This window comes from Petaurus breviceps, unplaced genomic scaffold, assembly GCF_028583685.1.
Source record: "Petaurus breviceps papuanus isolate PSGF00001 unplaced genomic scaffold, PetGlider_PUasm1.0 178, whole genome shotgun sequence".
Classification (NCBI taxonomy): domain Eukaryota; kingdom Metazoa; phylum Chordata; class Mammalia; order Diprotodontia; family Petauridae; genus Petaurus; species Petaurus breviceps.
The window spans coordinates 14,820,356-14,844,144 of NW_027185777.1; the positions used below are offsets into that span (position 1 = coordinate 14,820,356).

General features: G+C 37.9%; 1 protein-coding gene across 1 annotated transcript in view; it reads left to right on the top strand.

Moving 5' to 3' along the window:
- Positions 1–22,790: 22,790 nt before the first annotated feature.
- ARMC3 (armadillo repeat containing 3) overlaps positions 22,791–23,789 on the top strand; it is a 134,834-nt gene continuing 133,835 nt past the window's right edge. The window contains exon 1 of the mRNA XM_069086096.1: positions 22,791–22,872. The gene's annotated coding sequence lies outside the window, so the exon portion shown is untranslated. The remainder of the gene's footprint in view (positions 22,873–23,789) is intronic.

A 23,789-nucleotide genomic window follows, 5' to 3' on the forward strand; every position in this document is an offset into this window, starting at 1 on the left:
CATTTTTAAGAAGATATTAATCCAGTAGGGAAGATGAGGAATATCTTCAAATGAGTAGCATAAGGAAAATAAAAATGGATACAGAGCAAATACAATTCAGTGATACAGTGGCAAACACAACTAAGGTTACAGAAAGTATTCAATTTTAACTTGGGGCAGCCTGTATCAGCAATGCCATATTCACAATGCCTATAGAGATTACAAATATGCTGATATAATTATCCATCACAAAATACGTCAGGTTTACCATTTGGGGAAATAAACTAGAAAATTTATTAAGATACCAAAAGACTGAGTCCCAAAACCAGAAAGTGAAAGCCATCAGAGTAGTTATGACATTGGCACAGGTAGATAAAGTAGAAAGCACCCACATTCTCAAGCCTTTAAAACAGAACAGGCTACCTCAGGCAAAGGTCCTCCTCTCCCCACTCATAGCAACCACCCAGCGTCCTGGAAGAGCGCTCCCAGCATCTCCGGCCCCTGGCAGTCCTCAGCCGGAGTCTTAACTCAAAAAAAAAAAAAAGGCAACTGCCACCAACTGCCAACTGCAGGACCGTTAGCTCGGCTTTTCACTTTCTCTTGCTCTGCTATGTCAGCACGTCCATGGGGCATGGGAGATCTTTAAATCCCATAACCCTTACACAGCCTGAGTACATGGGTGCAGAAAGGGAGTTGGAAGGTTTCACAGACAAACTACAGCCCTTTCAAAATGAGTCCAGGCCTAGTCTATATAACAATATCTTTTTAGAATTATTTCATATAGAAAGTATTCATATTTTTCTATCAAATTTCAGGTGTTTTCTAGGATGCTATGATTCATGAGAAATCATTCTTTAGAATATTATTTTTTGGGGCAGCTAGGTGGCATAGTGAATAGAGCAGCAGCCCTGGAGTCAGGAGGACCTGAGTTCAAATCCAGCCTCAGACACTTGATACACGAGCTGTGTGACCTCGGGTAAGTTACTTAACCCCAACTGTTTGCCCCCCTCCAAAAAAAAAGAATATTATTTTTTACCTTTACTTAAGAGTACAGTGAATAATCTGAAATTACTAAACAGGTTCTTAGATAATAGAATTAGAATCCAAAGTGTTTTTGATCAAGCAATCATTAAACAAATGTTCCAATGTAACATGACCTATCTGAATTTGTACCTGCCTAGAATAACCTTTAAGAATTTAGAACTGTTGCCATGCCAAAAAGACGCACCAATGAAGGACTTTAGTGGAGACAAATTACTTGATTTGGGGCTATATATATAGCCCCAAATCAAGTATATATATTCTGCTTAGAAACTCCACTAGAAGCCTAATTTTTAACAATATAATTTATGAAAATTATTGAACCTTTCAAAGTCATGAAAGTGGATGTGGCAACATCAGTGAAAGAGTTGTTTTCTTAATATGTGGAACACTGGATAAGATTGCTAGATTTGGAATCAAGAATATCTGAATTCAAATTTAGACTCAGACACTAGCTAGCTGGGTGACCTCACTTAGTCTCAGATTCCTTATCTATAAATTGGGAATTATAATTGCACCTACCTCACAAGGTTATTGTGAGCACTAAATAAGATCACATACATAAAAGACTTTGTAAATGATAAAGTTCTATATAAATGCTAGCTATCATTATTATCATCACCATCGTTATTGTCACTGTATAACAACAGCAATGATATTATCAATATGTTTTTATTAATAATGTTCATTTCAGGGGCAGCTATGTGGCACAGTGAATAGAGCACTGGCCCTGGAGTCAGGAGGACCTGAGCTCAAATCTGGCCTTGGACACAACACAAAAAACTAGCTGTGTGACCTTGGGCAAGTCACTTAACCCCAATTGCCCTACCCTCACCTCTCCAAAAAGCAAAAAAAAATAATGTTCATTTCTGATGATTCCTATAATCCCTGATAATTGCCTATGATATAAAATAACGTATCAGCTCAGTGTAAGGTCAAGAGCTGCTAAAACCATTATCACATGTCCATCACCCACACCTAGACTATTTCAATAGCCTCTTAATTTGTCTCCCCATGATCTATCTCTTCCCTCTACATATTACAATCTATCCTTCATGCAGATGCCAAAATGGTGTATGTAAAGAAAAGATATGACCTCCTAACTCCTCTGCTCAAGATGCTGCTATGGCTACCAATTGTCTCTAGACTAAAATATAAATTCTGTTTGGTTTTCAAAGTCTTTCATAATTTGACTCTAAGCTATCTTTCCAAGCTGATTTCACATTATTCCCCTAGTGCACTCTATTGGTAGCCAAATAGGTTTACTTGCTCTAATCCAATATCTAATCTCCCTCCTTTTCACAAGTTGTCTCTGGTTCCTAAACTGTCCTTGCTCCTCACCTTTACCTCTTGGAATGCTGTAGCAGCAAACACCCTTGCAAGGGTCCTCAGGGTTGCTTCCACCACAGGTTCTTGGATCCAGTCAACATCTGGGTTTCCACATCTGGGTTTTTTTTTTCAAAGCTGGCGGGGCCCTGGACAACGGCTTCCCAGAATACAGATCAAATCACAGAACACTTCTCAAAGTGAGCCACCAAAACAAAGCCTCACATCAAGGCTTATATAGCCTTCTCCTGGCTCAGAGAATGTAACAACCTTATTGACCCACTGGCCAATCAAAAAGTATCTACTGAAAAACAAGCCTCCCACCCCAGGCTTCAGGTGCACTTTAACCTAGGGGCAGGGAAGATCTTCCAAATTTGCATTCCCATTACAAATGCCTAGGGACTTTCAAAGTTCAACTAAAGTGCTACCTCCTACAAGAGACCTTTCTTCACCTCTCACCTCCTTAAACTAATACTTTGTACTTATTTTGCATATGCACTTGCGACATCTACCCCCTTAAAATGGGCTCATCAGAATAGTTATCCAAGGTTTGATATACTTGGTGGGCTCATATCTACTCAATACCGTAGCCCCCGAGGCCCCATTAAGGTGTTTATTATTATTATTATTTACTTAGAAGGCATGACTCAAGGAAAAGACACATAATGAAATCATATTGTAAGAAACACAGCAATAGAACATTATCTCCAATAAATTTGTGGACACTGTCCCACAAATACGCACACTATCAGTCGGAACCAGGAGTCCACGTAGGGATCAAAAAGGATGCTCCAGAAACAGACAAAGAAGGTTACATGGGTAGGGAACAATGTGGGCATGACAAATATGTGGATGGATGACTCTGATTTGGAGAGCGATGACATTGTCTACTTATGTCCTCTTCCTGCTCCCCCTGAGACTGAGCCAGGGTGTTACTTTTCTGATGCTCCTTCCCTAGGTGTTGTACTTATGTTACTCTTTGCCCCTTACTATCCCCTGTGATTCTCTGCTCTTTTCTGAGTCTTTCACTCTAACTAGTGTCATAATCCCTTCTGGAACCATGTTCTGGCCCTCATATCTTCAGGGCCACCTGCCAGCCATTTTAGCTCACTTACTTGGATGTGGTACCTTGAAGCCTCTCCCTGACAAGGACAGGCTGACAGCACTTAATCATGGCCAGACCACATGCAGCTTACAGGACTCAGGCAAAGTATCCCTAAGCTAAAATTAAGTCTATTCTTCTTAGTTTCTATGTCTGAAGAAGAGAATATCGTCCTCTGTGGACAACTATCCAACAGGGTTAGAAATGACCAAGATTCTCTATGGTTTTAGCATGCAAATACATTTGAGCCAGAATAAAAGTTAAGGAAGGAGGCAAAACAATTGTTCTCCAACTACCTAGCTGATATTCCTGTTCTTACTGTGAATTTCTGTCTACATCAATGCCCAGTAGTCAGCACAAAACCTCCCTGTCTCGTCTATGCATATGTTTGATATTTGCTTATTTGTGTGTTTTTCCCCCAGAAGCATGCAACCTCCTTGAGGACAGGGACTGTTTTTTTGCTTTTTTTGTCTTTGTAACATCAGCACACAGCATAGTGTCTGGCACATAATAGGCAACTAAAATGACCTGGAACATGTAGTACAGAAAAAGGATTAAATTTCAGTACTGAGGAATATGAGAATGGGGGTCTTCCTATATCTGCTGTATCTCCTCTAGTCTTCTAAAATAACTATTACTCCCTCCCAGTAAATTTAGATCTCAGACATCCCCCAAAAGAACAAAAATTCATAGAATTAGAGAAAAGCACCTTTCATCATAGAAAGAATACTGTTCACTAATGAAATTCTCATGAATTGAATATTGAATCTATATTGGGTTAACTTTCAATCAATTCAGAAGGGCTAAAATTAGTTATATGAAGCTTAGAATAATTTCCCATTATTCTTGAACCTGACTGATGTCATGACTTTGATTTGTTATAGTGCTTTCCCCCCAAAGTCTTAGAAGATGTGAGTCATTTTCATTTAGTATGAATGTCAAAAGTTGAGTGAAAAAGGATAGGTTAATCATCCAAATCTACAGCTGGCGTTGGCTCTCTCATATGCAAAGAAGACCAACTAATCATGTGGTGACAGAAATGAAGACAAATCACTTACTTAGAACTTAATAAGTGGAATGGATGTGGAAGCAAATTTTTATCTGCTATGTTACTGAAACAAAAAGGACACTTCCATGTCAAAGGTGGGGGGAGGGGAGGGAGAGAGTGATTATAGAATATAGAGGAGAGTGATAAAGTCCATAGACCCAGTTTTGACAAGGCTCCAAATTATGACTTATCTTCTGTTTATTTACATGTCTACATGAAACATAAATGTTCAGAGAAAGGGGAGTAGGTTTTGCAAGTATGATTTTGTTTCTAGTGGACCAGTAAGACTGATATCTATGTATGATAGAATTTTTAATGGAAATTAGTAACTGGAAAAGCCAATGTAATACTCTTTGTTGCATTTGCCTTGTCAATCAAAGAGCACTCATGGTAGAAGTCAGTATTTATGAATTTAGAAAAGGCAGTATCATTTGTAATCTTGACATGGGTCCAAGATTTAGGGTGCATGGTTTATATTCTTAGCTCAGTTTCTGTGTCCTTGGGAAAGTCATCTAACTGCATTGGGAGTTTGTTTACTCATTTGTATAAATGGGACAATAATCCTAGATTTTCATATGTGTCAAGAAATAATTAATCATAAGTCCTTCATTAATTCAACTCTACCAAATCCATAATTGGTGATAATTGAGTAGATATGTGAATCTTATTCAGTTTGAGTAAAACATTCAAAGCAGTTCATTCCTCTGTGAATTTTATAACATTATTAATAACAGAAATCATATTCAGAATCAGCAGTTTATTCATCGCAAGGACTCAGGGAATTAAATATGTGCCTTCATCTCTGGAGCCAAGCAATTCGTTCTTGTTTAAAAAGGAACTTATATGCTTATTTTAAATTATTATGAAACATAAGGCTATTGTAAATATTAATCTTTCACTGATTTGCCTAAATTTATTTATCAGTATCCATTTATGCCTTAATAATTTACAAAATATGCTTGCTATGAAACTAATAAAGGCACGAATTAGAATTTTGGGGTTTCTAAAATTTTACTCCTTTTTTTCAGTTGGACCTGTGATTTCATTGGTATAAGGAAGAACCGATGAGAAAACACCTCCTGTCCAGTAAGACAGGCATCTGTTCTGTATCTTAGCTTTAAGGAATTGCCTTGGATGCTGATAGGTTGAGAAATTTGCCCAGGGTCACATAGTATGTGGTGGAGGTAGGACTCTGGTATTACTGTTTAATTTACTACCTACTGCTTATCTTGACAGGCAGCCTGGCAGAGTGGATGGATGGCCAACCTCCAAAGAGAAAGACCCGAGGTTCAAGTTCTGCTTCTGACACATACTGACTTATATGATTCTAGCAAACCACGTAACTTATAAGTACCCTAAGCAACTCTCTAAGATGAAATTTCCAAATTTTCAAGTGGTTACTTGTCTCCATTTTCAAAGGAGATTTTTCTCACTAAGAGTGCCCTATAGCACTAAAATTAGTTCAAAACCAATAAAAACCAACTTATCTTATTACCTATTACTATTAGATAGATCCTTCTGTAATACCATTAGGGAGACCCTTGACTTCTAAATGCCTTTTATAGGGGTAGGGAACCTGCTGCCTCAAGGCCACATATGACCCTCTAGTAGGGCCATACTTGAGGACCTAGAAAGTTACATGTGGCCTTGAGGCCACAGGTTCCCCACTCGTGTCCTATTATGACACCTCACTGTGGCTAGCAGGTGACCCAGATTTTTGAATGCTTTGTCAATGGAGAGCCAGTTTTACCTATCAAGTTGGAGAGGCTTCTGGTATCAGCTCAGAAGTAGGCTACATTTTCAGTTGTCTGTGGACCAGATTGGCTCAGTCAGCATAGACTTGTCACCAGAAGGTTGGATGCCAAGTGATGAACTATCTTGGCTGCAGTGATCCATCAAGAATGTCTCCTAAAGCATGGGAATGTTGGGATCAGTGTCCCTGGAAAGAGAAACCACATCAGTGAAATCATGTATTTTTTTGAAGGAGATAAAATAAGATTACACTATGGCAATACCTTAATACTTTTGGGAATCTGAATATACTTCAGGTGTGGGTGTGCACATGCATGTGTGGGTGTAGGTATAATACTTTATATATGGATCCAAATTTAGCCAATTACAAATGATAATGAATTTAGACTGGCTCACAAAGCATTGCCTTCCTGGATGTGTTTCTGACTTTCTGGATTTTAACACCATATCTATGCTGTGGTCTCACTCTAGAAATTACCTCAGTTCCTGGGGCCTCCTCACCCTAGGATCTCCATCTACCAACGAGAGAGTCAGCCCCATACAAATGAGTTTTGGCACTTAGGTTATATTCAAAAGGGGCCAGCAAAAATCCTGAATACAACCTGAACCATATTAAAATGTAATTGGAAAATGTCTAACAAAATAAATAAAATATAATAGAACATAATGTTGATTTGTTGTTTTATAAATCAATGTGTGGCCCACAAAGATCCTTTTCGATTTGTGTTTGATCCTGCTGGACTAGAGCACTGAGAAGTTAGGTGATCTGCCCGAGATCACACATTCAGCATGTGTCAGAGGCCTCCTGTCTATCCATTATGCCATTCTGTTTTTGGGTATATATGTACTCTCCTCATTGGATTATAACTCAAGGACAGAAACTTTCACTTTTGTCTTTATATCTCTAGCACCAAGTTGTACGGCACATAGAAGATGCTTAATATCACAAGTACCTGTGTTTCTGGTAGAAGCATCCTTAACAAATGCTTATTGATTAATTGATTGATTAGGCTGCTCCTACAGGGCCTGTTCCCCACTGGGTTTGGCTATATGTGTAGTTTCTTCCATATGCTTTTTTACCAGATGCTGCCCAGATGGGCACTGCTCTGCTGGGCATTGCCAGGCAAGGATCACTAGGTACATGCTTATGGAACTTCTCCCTGCTTCCAGTTCCTGAATTCAGCTGAAGTCTTTGTCTAAGGAGTTCTCTCTTCCTCAGTGGGAGACTGGACCAAAGACACAGGCTTTTTTTCAAAAGCTTCTGTCCCTGATTCAGCCATCTGATCAGCAATAGCCCTCCCTAGGGGGAAATTCTCCTGAGTTGTTTTTTTCCCTTTATACAGTATCTGTTCCCTCCTAGAGTCTTGGGGAAATTCTTTTCTTCAAGTTCTAAGCTCTCCAGGATACAGGGCAAGGTCCCCTCAGCTAGCTAATGGCCTCCAACTTAATCTTTTCTTTGGAGTACATTTTTTGTCTACGGTGCTTGGGGTCTCTGTGGGTGACTTCACTCTTAAGATGAGTACTTCAAAAAACCCTTTTGATTTTAATCTCTGAAAGCTAGACTACACTTGGAACTATCTGAAAACTCTAAGTGCACTTCTGTTGAGGCTATTTTCCCAGTATATACCAAACAGCTCTGGAGTTCAGGGTTTCCAAATTTCCCAGTTCCAAAACCCTTCTACTCTCCCATGTAGATCAATGGGCAGGGTAAAGTCCCAGAGACAAAGATAAGCCCAATGGGCAAGGGCATCATTTCTGCTACCTAGTTAGCTATATTTCTGGTCTTTCATCAGCAGATACAGATGGCCAAAGCTTAAAGGGATTTGAGTTTGCCCTTAGTCAAGTAAGCATATACAAATATATTCAAAGTGACACAAAGTGAGATAGTGTTATTGAATGCATCACAAAGAGCCTTTTTTAGAGGTGTGACCTGAGTTGGGTCTAGGAGGAAGGCAGGGATTCTGTGAGGTCACAGGGAGAAAGGAGCATCTCTCAGACATGAGGATCAGTACTGTGAAGTTACAGGAGGCAGGAGAGCCATGCATGGGAACAGCAAGAAGGTTAGATTGGAACAAGACAAGAAGGAGAGCCATGCAAAGTAAGACTGGGCAGGAAGGGAAGAGGCACATCATGGAGGGCTTTAAATACCAGGCTGAGAGTTTTGTGCTTTTTGAGTGGGGGAGTGGCAGTTACAGGGACAGATTTATGTTTTAGGAATCTCAGCTTGATAGCTACGCGAAGAATAAGCTGAAGAAGCTTGAGGTGATTCTGAAGGCAGGGAACCTGATTATGAGCCTGTTTTAAAAGCCTAGATTTATAGGTTAAAAGAATAGGGGTTATGTGAGTGGAAAGGAGAGGGGAAGTCACACTGATTGTAAGGAGAGAGTGACCAGTCAAAAGCTTTGCATTATTTACTTTTTAGCTATACATTTCACTTTTTAATAATCTCTTTAGTAAGTCTAGCACTTTCACACATAGAGCCCTTAGTAGGAATGCTCTTCAGCAAATAGGACTTCCTATGTTTGGGGACCATGTACAATTCAAAAAGTCAGTGTCTCTGGTGAACAGATTTTTTTCCCATGGTACAAGACAAACACTCTGAAACTGTTCCAAAGCTCTGTGTAAACTACAGCATGGGAGATGAAGGGGATTTATAAGTGGAGAACTCCCTTGAACAGAAGCCAAAAAAAAAAAACCCAAACCACCCAACTCAGATAATTTTTGAATAGTGCTGCAGTGGAGAAAATTGCCTTGTGGAAATCCATTCCTAGAACAAATTGTTTACAAGTATTATGTAAGTGAGCAAACCAAATATAAAATTACATCTAAAAGAAGGCTAAAAAGACAGAAGAAATCATCCTGGTCTATAAAATGAGTGAGTGGGATAAATGGGAAGACCTATGAGGTCCCTTCCCAGCTCTAAATCCTGTGATTTTATGATTTCTCATCTTATCCAGAACTTTCCTTTCACAGATGAGGTAAATGAAGCTCAGAGGGGTTTGATTAGCTTGCCTAAGGTTGCAAAGCTAGTTACTAGAGGGCCTAGGATTCAAACATATCTAACTGCCATTATCACAGGATTTCATTCATACTATGCCGTCTCTTAGTCAACAAACTTTATACAGTATTATACAGAAATAACTTGTGTTGTAAACAGATTAAGATGCAGATGTATTTTCAAAAAATAATTAATTTTTCCTTGATAATATGTAAACAAAAAATTTTAACATTTGGAACATGAGTTCCAAAGATGGTAGAATAAAGGCACTCACTTGAGCTTTCCCATAATCCCCTCCAAACAATGTTAAAATAATGCCTCAAAATTAATCCTGGAGTGGCAGAGCCAACAAAAGGATGAGGTGAAACCCTTTTCCATCCCAAGATAACATGGATCAGCAAGAAAAGTTCGTATCATTGGAGTGAGAGTAAAGCGCAGTCCAGCACAAGTTGTGCCAGCACAGGCCACATCTCAGCAAATAAGTAGCAGTCCTTGGCAGTGACCAAATCAGGGACCACTGGGTGGCTTCTGGAGCTCTAAGTACACAGACAGTAAGGGAGTCAGAAACCTGGTCAGAAAGAGATTGCAGAACAACCTTTACTGGCACTAGCTGCAAGACTTGGTTCTGTTGCCCATACACGGTTCTGCATCAAATTCCCATTGCAAGGAAGAACACTGGCAAAATCAGGGACCCTGGTCACAGTTCCAGGGTGTAAAAAAGTGCTTGTGGTCACTCACAGAGCAGAGCACAGGCCAGGAGTGCAGTGACCACACCTCTCCCCAGATCATAGCACCTTGGAAACACTGAAAACTTAAAGCCTCCCCCCCCCCCCCGCAAGACTAGCTCTGAATACAGCAGTATGAAGAACTTGAACCTTCAGACAATGCCCTTTGCACCCTGGGAACACAGCCCAACTTTAACATAAAGTTAAAAGTCAAGAAATAGACTGGGAAAATAAGCAAACAACAAAAAAGAATGTAACCATAGAAAGTTACGTTGAGATCAAAGCAGCCACATGCAAAGCCTCAAAGAAAAATATGAATTTATCTCAGACCCAAAAAAAGGATTTTTGGGAGAACTTAAGAGATTTTAAACATCAAATAAGAGAGGAAGACAAAAAATGGGGGAAAGAAATGGAAATTATGCAAGAAAAAGTCAACAGCTTGGTAAAAGAGGCACAAAAATATGGAAGAAAATAACACCTTAAGACATATTAGGCCAAATGTTTAAAGGGGTACAAAATCCACTAAAGAAAAGAAATCCTTAAAAAGTAAGATTCACCAAATGGAAAAAAGGTACAAAAATTCATTGAAAAAAGGTCTAAAAAGTAGAATTAGCCAAATGGAAAAGGAGATACAAAAGCTTACTGAAGAAAATAATTCCTTAAAAATTAGAATTGGGCAAGTGGAATCTAGTGAGATAATTTTAAAATTATTGGAAAGCCATGATTAAAAAAAAGGGCCTGGACACCATATTTCAAGAAATTATTAAGGAAAATTGCCCTGGTATCTTAAAACCATATGGTAAAAGAAAAACTGAAAGAATTTACTTATCACTTACTAAAAGAGATCCCCAAATGAAAACCCTCAGAATATTATAGCCACTTTTGAGAGTTCCTTCCCAGGTCAAGGAGGAAATATTGCAAGCAACCAAAAATAAACAATTCAAATATCATGGAGCGATAGTCAGGATAACTCGAGATTTAGCAGCTTCTACATTAAAGGATTGGAAGGCTTCCAACATGATATTCTGGAGGGCAACGGAACTAGAATTATAACCAAGAATCACCTATCCAGTCAAACTGTGTAATCCTTCAAGGGGAAAATAGATATTTAATAAAATTGAAGACTTTCAAGCATTCCTGATGAAAAGACTCAGAGGTGAATAGAAAATTTGACTTTCAAATACCAGGCTCAAGAGAAACACTGAAATGGCAAACAGGAAAGAGAAATCATAAGGAATTCAATAAGGTTAAACTGTTTATATTCCTATATGGAAAAATACTTGTAATTCCTAAGAACTTTCTCATTATTAGAGCTGTTACAAAGAGTGTATGAATGTGAGCTGAATATAATAGGATGTTTTCCTAAAAATATAAAATTAAGGGATGAGAAAGAGGAATGCACTGAAAGAAGAGGAAAAGGAGAGGTAGAATGGGGTAAATTATCTCACATAAAAGACATACAAAAGAAAAGAGCTGTTACAGTAGAATGGAATACACTAGGGTGGTGGGCAATGTTTGAAACTTGCTTTAATTAGAATGGGCTTAAAGAGGGAATAACATAAGCACTCAGTTGAGTATAGAAATCTATCTTACCCTTCAGGAAAGTGGGAGGGGAAGGTGGAGCTGATAGAAGGGGGGATGGATTGGGGGATGTGATGGTCAGAATGGTCAGTTTTAAGGAAGGACAGGGTTAAAGGAAAGAGTGGGAAGGATAAATGAGAAAAAAGCAGAATGGAGGAAAATAGACAGTAATCATAACTGCAAATATGAATGGGATGAGTCTACTCATAAAATGGAAGCAGATAGCAGAGTGGATTAAAAATCACAATTCTACAATATGCTGTTTACAAGAAACACACCTGAAGCAGAGAGATACACACAGAGTAAAGGTAAAGGGCTAGATTATACTTCAGCTAAAGTAAAAAACAGTAGGAGTAGCAATCATAAACTCAGACAAAGCAAAAGTAAAACTAGATCTAATTTTTTTTTTTAAGCAATTGGGGTTAAGTAACTTGCTCAAGGTTACACGGCCAGTTATTTCTGGATGTGGCACTGAGTATCTGAGCCCGGGATTCGATCTCCAGGTCGTCCCAACACTGGAGCCGGTGCTCTTACTCGCTGAGCCACCTGGCTGCCCCTAAGCAATTGGGGTTAAATAACTTGCTCAAGGTTACACGGCCAGGTGTTTCTGGGTGGGTGCTAAGTGTCTGAGCCCGGGATTCGATCTCCAGGTCGTTCTGACACTGGAGCCGGTGCTCTTACTCGCTGTGCTACCTGGCCGCCCCCAAAACTAGATCTAATTAAAAGATATAAGCAGGGAAACTTCATTTTGCTATAAGATACCATAGACAATGAAGTTATATCAATACTGAACATGTATGCACCAAATGGTATAGCATCCGATTTCTTACAGGAAACATTAAATTAGCTATAGGAGGAAATAAACAGTAAAACCATACTATCAGGGGACCACAACTTGCCTCTTTCAGAACTAGATAAATCTAACAAAAAATAAAAAATAAGCTGAGGAAATAAGTAGAATTTTAGAAAAGTTAGATATGATAGGCCTCTGGAGAAAATTGAATGGGAATAGAAAGAAATATACCTTTTTCTCAGCACATGACACCTACACAAAAAAGGACCATGTATTAGGGCATAAAATCCTTACAACCAAATGCAGAAAAGCAAAAATATTAAATGCATCCTTTTCAGATCATAATGTTATATATATATATTGCTTTTTGGAGGTGTGAAGGTAAGGGCAATTGGGGTTAAGTGACTTGCCCAAGGTCACATGGCTAGTTTTTGTTTTAAGTGTCTGAGGCCGGATTTGAATTCAGGTCCTCCTGACTCCAGGACTGGTACTCTACATATCATAATGTAATAAAAATTATATTCAAAAAAGACTGTGGAAACATTAGAAATTAATTGGAAAGTATGTAATCTAATCCTAAACAATGAATCAAAGGAGAAATCATAGAAACAATCAATACTTTCATTAAAAATAATGACAACAATGAGACAATGTACCAAAATGTATAGGATGTGGCCAAAACAGTACTTAGGTGAAATTTCATACCTCTAGGTTTAAATCAATAAAACAAAGAGCAGATCAATTAATTTGGCATGTAATGAAATAAAAACTAGAAAAAGAGTAAATTAAAAATCTCCACTTAAACATCAAATTGTAAATCTTGATAATCAAAGGAGATATTAATAAAATAAAAAGAAAGCCATTGAATAAATAAAACTAGAAGCTGGTTTTATGAAAAAAAAAAACCCACATAAACCACTTGTTAATTTGAATTTTAAAAATAAGAAAACAACATTACTAATATCAAAAAGAAAAAGGGTGAATTCACCACTAATGAAGATGGAATTAAAGCAATTATTAGGAGCAATTATATGACAATAATTCTAGTAAGCTAAGTAAAATTGACAAATGTTAACAAAAATATAAATTGCCTAGATGAACAAAAAAGGAAATAGAATTTTTAAATAACCCTATCTTAGAAAAAGAAATTGAACCAGCCATCAATGAATTGTCTAAGAAAAAAATCCCCAGGATCAAACAGAGTCACAAGTGAATATAAATATATAAAGAATAATTAATTCCAATACTATATAAACTATTTGTAAAAATAGGAAAAGAAAGAGTCCTTCCAAATTCCTTTTATGACCAAATATGGTGATGATACCTAAATCAGAAAGAGCAAAACCAGACAGACATCTATAGGCTAATTTTCCTCACGAATACTGATGCAAAAATTTTAAATAAAATACTAGTAAGGAGATTACAGCAAAATATCACAAAAGTCAAACACTATAACCAGGTGGAATTTATACCAGGAAGATAGGGTTGATTCAATATCAGGAAAACTATCAGTGTAACTGACTTTATCAACGGCAAAACCAACAGAAATTATGATAATTATCAATAGATGCAGAAAAAGCTTTTGACAAAATATAATGCCCATTTCTACTTATAAACACTAGAAAGCATAGGAATAAATGGAGCTTTCCTTAGATAAGTATTTATCTAAAAGCATCAGAAAGTGTTATCTGTAATGGGGATAACCTAAGAAACCCTCCCAAAGATCAGGAGTGAAGCAAGGATATCTACTATCACCACTATATTTAATATTGTACTAGACATGCTGACTAAAGCAATAACAAAAGAAAAAGAAATTGAAGGGATTGGAATAGACAATGAGGATACAAAACGATCACTCTTTGCTGATGACATAATAGTAGTATAATTAGAGGATCAACTTAAAAACCAGTTGAAATAATAAACAACTTTAACAAAGTTGCAGGATATAAAATAAATCCACATAAATCATTAGCATTTCTATATATTACCAGCAAAGCTCAGCAGCAAGAGGTAGATAGAGAAATTTCATTTAAAATAATGTGGACCACATAAAAATCTGGGAAGTCTACCCACCAAGACAAATCTAGGAACCATATAAGCACAATCACAAAACACTTTTCATTTGAATAAAGATCTAAATAATTGGGAAAATATTAATTGCTCATGAGTATGCCAAGCCAGCACAATTAAAATGACAATTCTACCAAAATTGATCTACTTATTCAAAATTACTTCCAAAAATTATTTATAGAACTATAAAAAATCATAACAAAATTCATCAGAAAGAACAAAAGTTAAGGGAATTAAATGAAAAAAAAATTATAATGGAAGGAGGCCTCACTATACCAGTTGTCAAACTGTATTATAAAGTGGCAATCATCAAAACAATCTGGTATTGGCTAAGGAACAGAGTGACAGATCAGTGGAATAGGTTAGGTACACAATATACAGGAATAAATTATTATAGTAACCTAGTGTTATATAAACCCAAAGACCCTGGGTTTTGGGAAAAGAAATCACTATTTGATAAAAACTGCTAGGGAAACTGGAAAGGAGTTTGGCAGAATCTAGGTATAGACCAGCATTTCACATTGTATGCCAAGATAATGTCAAAATGGGTACATGATTTAGACATAAAGGGTGATGACATAAGCAAATTAGGGGAGCATGGAATAGTTTACCTGTCAGATATATGGACAAGGGAAGAACTTATGACCAAACAAGACACAGTGAGCATTACAAGATGTAAAATGGATGGTTTTTATTATATTAAAAAGATTTTGTACAAACAAAACCAATGCAGCCAAGATTTGGAGGGAAGCAGAGGGCTAAGAAAAAAATTTTATAGCAAATGTCTCTGATAAAAGCCTTCTTTCTCAAATATATAGAGAGAACTAAGTCAAATACATAAGAATACGAGTCATTCCCCAATTGATAAATAGTCAAAGGATATGAACAGGCATTTTTCAGATGAAAAAAATCAAAGCTTTCTATAGTCATAAAAATGCTCTAAATCACTATTTAGAGAAATGCAAATTAAAACAACTCTGAGGTACCACCTCATACCTATCAGATTTACTAATATGATACAAAAGGAAAATGATAAATGTTGGTGGGGATATGGGAAAACTGGGACATTAATGCACTATAGGTGGAGTTGTAAACTGATCCAACCATTCTGGAGAACAATTTGGAACTATGTCCAAAGGGCTATAAAACTGTGCACTCTTTGACCCAGTGATAACACTAATGGATCTATATCCCAGAAGGATTAGAAAAAAGGAAAAGGAAAAGGACCTATTTGTACAAAAATATAGCAGCTCTTCTTGTGGTGGCAAAGAATTGGAAATGGAATGGATGCCCATCAATTAGGGAATGACTAAACAAGTTGTGGTATATGATAGTCATGGAATACTACTATGGCATAAAAAAATGATGAGCAGGATGATTTCAGAAAAACCTGGAAAGACTTAAATGAACTGATTCAAAGTGAAGTGAGAAGAACCAGGAGAACATTGTCCACAGTAAAAACAATATTATATGATGTTCAACTATGAATGACTTAGCTCTTTTCATCAGTATAATGATCTGAAGGACTCATCATCAAAAATGCTATCCACCTCCAGAGAAGGAACTGATGGAGCCCGAATGCATAGCAAAGCATACGATTTTTCTCTTTATTATTTTTTCATAGGTTTTTTTGGTCTGTATTTTCTTTCTCAACATGACTAACATGGAAATATGTTTTGCATGATTGCACATGTAGAACTCATATCAAATTTCTTGCTGTCTCAGGGGAGGGGAAGGGGAAGGAAGGAGAGAATTTTAAATTCAAAAATTTTTAAATGGATTTAAAAAACTGTTTTTACAAGTAAGTGGAACAAATTAAAATGTTTTTTAAAAATAAAAAATTTGCAATGTTGAAAACTAAAAATAAATTGATTAATTTAAAAATAAATAAAAATTTGAGTCCCAAATTCTTCTCTCCTGATTTCTTGAGAAGGCAAGCAATTTGATACAGATTCTACATTTGCAAATACAGATACATTCAGGGGTGATCATTTCATTTGCCAAAGTATTTTTCCCAGGATTTCTTTAACTAACGATTTCCACCAGTCTACTTTAAAAATAGATTGATAAAAATCCCATCTATATACAAGTTTTCAGGAAGATAACATTGCATAAGGAGGGCTTGAAATCTCAGTGGAGGCTTGTTGTCTCCCGATGCTGACAGTTGACACCAGCACTGCAGCTGAATGAATAACACGATTATTATTTTCCCACAAGGGTTCAGTAGCAGCTCTTCTTTCTGAACTTTAAGCCAAAATGTTTACCTATATTTTTCTTGAATCATAAAAAATACACCTAAATTCAGAATCATGAAGAGGAAAGCAGTATAGGAAGAGACAAAAAATAATTAAGGAGTTTTCACTTTTACATTTCTAGTGATTTTCACTAGAAATTTCAAAGGATTGTCCTATAATCTTCCTTTCCCTTTCCCTAGTTACTCATGGTCTGTCTGCAAATTGCATTCCTTGCTCTTTTGTCAAAGAAAGAATGGGTTCACTTTGGGTTCATTAAAGGGTATGCCAAGAAGAAACTCTATGGGTTAAAATTTAATATGGAAAACTAAGGAACTCTAAGTTATGCAGATTCAGAATCCCTTTGGGAAGACTGTAGTACATTTTATGCATTAAAATTTATCCACCTAATTATGGTCTAATTATGGGGCAACCTTCTCCCTGTTCCCTGATTCTTCCTCCTTTCCCTATCCCCTCCATGCTACTCCAAGTCATACTGCTGTGGGTAATCTCTCCTTCAAATTGCTCCTTTCATTTTCACTGGAGTCATCCTTTGTTTCTTGCATCTGAATTCTTCCTTTTACCTTCATTATTAATTTATTCTTCCCTTGATATTGGATTCTGAGGTCCTTGAGAGCAGGTTCTGTGTCTTACATATCTTCACACCCATAGTATCATAACTTACTAGCATAACACTTTCTATGTAATTGGAGCCTAAGGAATGTTTGTCCCATTAATCTAAAAGGACTGTAATAATTAATAAAAATTGTAATAATATACTATATAATAATTGTAGTACCCATATAGCACTTTAAGACTTGCAAAGTGTTTTTACAAGTATTATCTCATTTGTCCTAACAACAACCCTGGGAGGTAGGTGCTATTATTATCTTCAATTTACAGATGAGTGGGCAGCTAGGTCTAGGTGGTACAGTGGATTGAGCACTGGGTCTGGAGTCAGGAAGACTCATCTTCCTGAGTTCAACTCTGGCTGCAGACATTTATTAACTATGTGACCCTGGGCATGTCACTTAACCCTGTTTACCTCAGCTTCCTCACCTGTAAAATGAGCAGGAGAAGGAAATGGCAAACCACTCCAGTATCTCTGCCAAGAAAACCCCAAATGAGGTCACGAAAGAGTATGAAATGACTGAAAAACAGCTGAACAACAATAAAAAACCATTTACTGAGGCCAACACAGCAGTTAATATAATCACAGACAATGAATAGTAGCTAGAAATACAGGTTCAAAAGATCACAGATCCTTCCAACTATTATAAAACATGAAGGCTCAAGTGACAGACCTAGAGCATGGAGCATCATTTAGCAATCTTGGGATGATTGTTAGCCCAGAGCGCTCAGAAAAATCTGAACAGCAGCCATGGGCATTACACAAAATTTGATTTTTATCCTAAGTTAAAAAGAAAACATAGGTGAATATAAAAAAGTAGGGATTCAACATGCTACATTTACAGACCATAATATAATAAAATAAATTAAAAAATGAATTATAGTGAACTAAAAGGTATAGGCCCTAGTTTAAATTTTAAATGTTGTATTAATTAGTGGATGAATGAAAAGGAAATTATTAAAACAATAAATAATTATTATGGCAAAGATAATTATATATACTATTTATACACACACCTGTATGACATAGCCAAATCAATGGGTTGCAGCCAAAGTACTTAAAGTCAAGTTCATAGCCAAGGTAAGTCAAAAGGCATTTATTAAATGATTTTTATGTGCCAAATGCTGCACTAAGTGCTGTTAATACAAATGCAAATAGAAAAATGATAGGCCCTAACTTTTAGGACCTTGTATTCTCATGGGTGGAGACAATATATAAAAGAGCTAAAAAGGGGGAATAGGAGAGGGAAGGGATATATAAAAGTAACTGGCACAGGGGGAATGTAGAGAAAGTCCAGGAAAATGAGGTGTACATCCTGGAGAAGTATAAAGATGTGGTTGACATTGGCCTCCTCCTTAAAACAGAGGTTCTGGGAAGAACCACCCAATGAGAGGGAAAGCCCCAGGGGCAGAGCATACTTCTTATGGGGGAAGCCCAGGAATGAGTGACCTTCTAGGGTTAAGAGGTTTCTGGGGTCTTACAGAGAAAGTCCAAAAGAGTTAGGCAGGCAGACTGAATGTCTGTATCAATAACAGGGAGAGAAAATTAATTAATTGATCTAGCATCTTAAAAACTCAAGAAGGGAATGAAATAACAGAACAAGAGAAAATAGAAAGATAACCAAGATCTGAACTGAAATTAATGTGATTAAAAGGATAAATTTAAGATGAATAAAGAGAAAATTAGCAAGAAAATAAAGAAATCAAACCAAGTCATACACAAAAAGATATGGAACAAGAGAGATCACAAAAAGAAAAGAAATCAAGGAAATCAGTAAAGATCACAACTTATAGTTCTATGCCAATAAAATTGAGAATCTAAAAGCAATAGGTAACTATAAAATTATAAAGTTCCTACACTAACAAGATAAGAAGACAACCTAAAACAGATCAATCCCAGAACTTAGATGGGCCATGAAAGAGCTTCCACCCGAAAAAGATCTTGTGCCCCAAAGAATTAAGAAATGTATTTTGCCAGACTATTAATGAACATAAAAATAGTTCCTATATTATTTAGACTATTTCAAAGCACAGAGAAATATGGTAGGCTACTCAGCTACTTTGATGAGGTAAATGTGGTCATGATTTCTAAACTGAACAGAATGAAAGATAAGAAAAAATATATAAAACAATATCACCAGAGAACAGTGGTACAAAAAACAATATATAAAATACAAACAACAGTACATACTAGGATGCTAAGGTGATATAAAACAAGGGAAACAATCAATATAATAAATCACATCAACAAGAGAAAAAAGGGAAGATTATAGGATCATATTATTAGATGTAGAGACAGTCTTCAATAAAATATTCTATTTATGTCAAAAAAATAAAAACAGAAGGAATTTTCTATAATGTGATTTAAAGTATAAATTAAAAAACATAACCTAATCATATATGTAGTGGGTTCACTAATAATAATAATAGATAGAATTTATATAGCACCTAAAATACTATCTCATTTAAACCTCACAACAACCATATGGGGTTATCCCCATTTTATAGTTAAGGAAACTGAAGCAAACCTCATACAATGTCACAGAGCAGATACTAAGGCAGGAATGCTCTCTATTCATTGCTCCACTTGATTACTTCAATTATAATCCTTGATGAGTAAAGAAAAATGAATTGAATTTCTGTACTCATTTATAGAATCATGGGTTGAGATTTGTAAGGAGTCTTAAGAGTTTATTTAGGCCACAAATTCTTAACATTTTTTAATATACAGACACATGAAGGAATCCAATCTATTAAAATAGTTACCAAAACATTTTAATAAAAGTTAAAGGACACTAGCTGAGTAATCCCTGATCCAGACCAATTCCCTCACTTTATGGATGAAGCAGCTAAGGCTCAGAATTGGCATGACTTGTCTAAATTAGCACTGATAGTAGGAGTCAGAGCCAGGATTCAAATACAGATACCCCAATAGAAAATTAGGCATTCTTTCCAATGTAGAATGTTCTGTTTTATTGTGAATTAGGCATTTCAAAGTAGGAAAAGTTTCAGTAATACTAAAGTTTTGAATACATAGGCAAAGTCTCAGTCTCCATCTCAGTCTCTCTGTCTGTCTGTCTCTCTCCATACCTGTTATTTCATTGTTTTATTCAAGTAGGGAACTTAAAGAAACTGCCTCTACTAACGTAGCAACGTTTTTTTCTTTTTTTTGGAGGGGGAGGCAGGGCAGTTGGGGTTAAGTGACTTGCCCAAGGTCACATGGCTACTGTTAAATGTCTGAGGCTGCATTGTACAATTTACAAATGTCTGAGAACTCAGGTCCTCCTGACTCTAGGGCCGATACTCTGTTCACCACACCACCTAGCTGCCCCAGTCATGTATTTTCTAATTTACAGGTGTGAAATATAATGCACCTGAGTAATGGTCCTTTTTAATTCTTTAGAATTAATTACTTAGACTAGAGACTGTAATAATGTTATAGGATCATAGAGTGAGAATTATAAGGTTCCTTGGAGGCCACCCCCATCTTCTCATCTATAGATGGTAAAACTGAGGCTTAGAGAGATAAAGGGATAGGATTCAAACTCAGGTTCCTTCAACTTCAAAGCCCTGTTCTTTCCATCATTTTACAATATCTCCTCCCATGACTCATGGACACACAACAGTAGCAAAGCATTGGTATTAAAAATTGACCTTTTGTTTGTGGGAAAAGTTTGTGGTTATTAAGGGAGGCTTGCAATTTCCAGCCTGTTTTCCTCCTTTTTAATCCTGGGTCTGATTTGTTGTCAACTTGTACTGTCTGTCCCAGATACACACGTACACACACGTACATAACAATGTTAGACAAGAGCTATAGATTTTCCATCTATTTGCCTATCTTAATCTGAGTAGTAGGCCTTCATCTACTTGTTTTCCCCTATGTAGATTACTAGACCAAACAGATCTCATCCAAGAGATTCTGTAGTGTCCTTGGGTTTTATGGAACCAGAACAATGCCACCAGAAAGCAAGAACATCCGGGTGAACTCCCCATATCTAAGGAATCGATGTTCAATTTGGAGCCTGCTCTGAATGTCCTTCATTAATTATCCTATGAAACACCTTTGGTGACCATGTCTCCCTATTTTATGTTTTGTCTGATATTAAAGACAGTGGTCTTTCAAGGAATTTGGAATAATTTTGACACATGTTGGAGACAATGTGTTTACTGAATCCAATCATTTGAAACAACAACTAGAAATAAGCATGAGGGGATTTATATACTCTGTATCTCTGAGTCAATTGTGTGATGTAATTAATTGTGTAGATTCACTTGTGAAAGTCTGCCCGTCTGCTAATACTACCCTTTTGTCTGTGCGGAATAGAATTGATACAGTGGATAGTGTCGGGGCTGGAGTAACCCCCGGGGAAGGCGACCCTGTTTGCCTCAGTTTCCTCATCTGTAAAATGAATTGGAGAAGGAAATGGCAAACCATTCCAGTGTCTTTGCCAAGAAAACCCCCAAATGGGTCGTCACTGAAAAAGACTAAGCCATAACAAGAGTTGGAAAGCGGGTGTCTGTATAGACTGGTAATTTCTGATTTTCTGAATCATCTTTCTTTTTTCAGGATTAATAAAATCTGAGGTTTCCCCCCAGGATTTCTGAATATTCCCTTTTGGATCCCAAGTGGATATCCTTCCCTCAACCCTCTCCTAACCCTGTCACTGCCAGCATGGATTTCTTCTGCGTCCACTCAGTGGAATCCGGCTGCTTTCTCTTTGTTCCTCCTGTGTTTGGCAGAGTATAAAATACTCTTTCTAGCAGTCTGGCATGGAAGGGAGGAGCAGGAAGACAGGGGGGCTTACATTGAGTCTGAGATTTTGTTTTGTTTTTAAGGATAGAGGACACATGAACATGTTGGTGACTCCTTTGGAGAAGAACACAATGGCGAGGAAACAAGGGAGGAATAAAAGGGCCGTTGAGCATTAAGGAAGAGGTCACAAACAGAGCCACGGTTATTGTAAAATTGTACAAAGAACAATCACCGGGAGGTGAATTACTTCTCACAAATTAGCCAGTGATTTTCTGAGGGTTTCAGTTTGTATACTGAGGCAGGACGGGGATGGTCGTTAGCAGAAATCGAGATAAGGAAGGGGACAGAGCCTGACAACTGTCCAGCGCTACGAGAGGACGCAAAGCGGTTTTTAAAGCGCAACAGAAGCCGGAAGTGGCCCCGTGGGGCTGCTGAGTTAAAAACCACTCACCTACAGCAGCCGGTTGTTAAAATGGGATGTTAAAGGATCAAACATTTGAGCTTATTCTTACTAGAAGCAGGGGAAGGATTTATTTAATCCTTTAAAACGTAAAGAAGAGAAGCGGGCACCGTTGTCCACCGCCAAGCCAAGAGCCTGGTCCAAGCTCCAAAGGATGCAAAGCCGTAGGATGCAATGCACTCTCCCAGCAGGGCGGGGCTGGGGGCGGGGCCTAGGCCTCCGCGTTCAGGCGCACGCGCCTAAGTGTTTTTCCCCCCTCTCTCCTTCTCTCTCCCCTCCCCCCCCCCGTCTCCTAGCAACTGAAAACAACCCGAAGCTCAAGCCTAGAGGAGGGAGGGAGGTAGCAAGCGGGCGGGAGCTCTTGTTCCAGGTTCACAAGGCAGGTAAGGCCAAGACTGGGAAGGAAGGGAGAACTTGGAGGAAGCCTAGAGGGGCAGAGAGCAGGTACTCCCAGGAGACCCGGCCGGTGAGGGGGTTTTGGAGGAAGAGTTCCGGCCCGACCAAGTGTTCTCAGACGACCCCACCCCACGGACTCTGAGCCGACCACCTCCAGAGCCTGGCCTGGAGGGGCAGGAGGGTTGGGTTTTGTGTTTTCCTTTTCCCTCAGCTCCCTTTGCCTCTTTTTTTTTCTCCTCCACTTCCTTTTCTAATGCCTCTTCTTTCCCCTTCTCTCTTTCTTTCTCCCTCTAACTTGTCCTCCTCTTTCCTCCTTCTCCCCTTCCTTCCCCAACGCCTCTTCTTCCCTTTCTTTTTCCTTCTCTTTCTCCCTCTAACTCCTCCTCTTTCCACCTTCCTTTTCCAATGCCTTTTCTCCTTTCACCACCACTTTCTGCCTCTTTTCCCTTCTCTTTCTACTTCGTCTTTCCTTTTACTCCTTTCCTTCTGTTCTCTCTTTTTTGGTTGTTTCTCCCTTAATTTCCCCTTCCCTCTTTTCCCTTCTCCTATTTCAACATCCTTCTTACCTCTCCTCGACCTCAAATTCTTTCATTCTATTTCCTCCTGCCTCCTTTTCTCCCTTCACCTCTTCTTTACTCTTTTTCTTTCTTCTTTCTGTCTCCTCCTTCCCCCCCCCCCTTTCCCCTCTTCCCCTTCTTTCCCTCTTTTTTTTTTTTTTTTTTCCCCCCCCCCCCCCCCCCCCCCCCTTAGTCTTCTCCTCTTTCCTGGCACTTGTCTTTTTTTCTCCCTTCTCCTTTCTTTCCTTTTCTTCTGCCGCTTCTTCCTGCCGGTACTGGCCAGCCCTGTAATCAGGAAGACGGGTTCATATACTAACTGTAAGCAAATCCCTTAACGTCTATCTCAA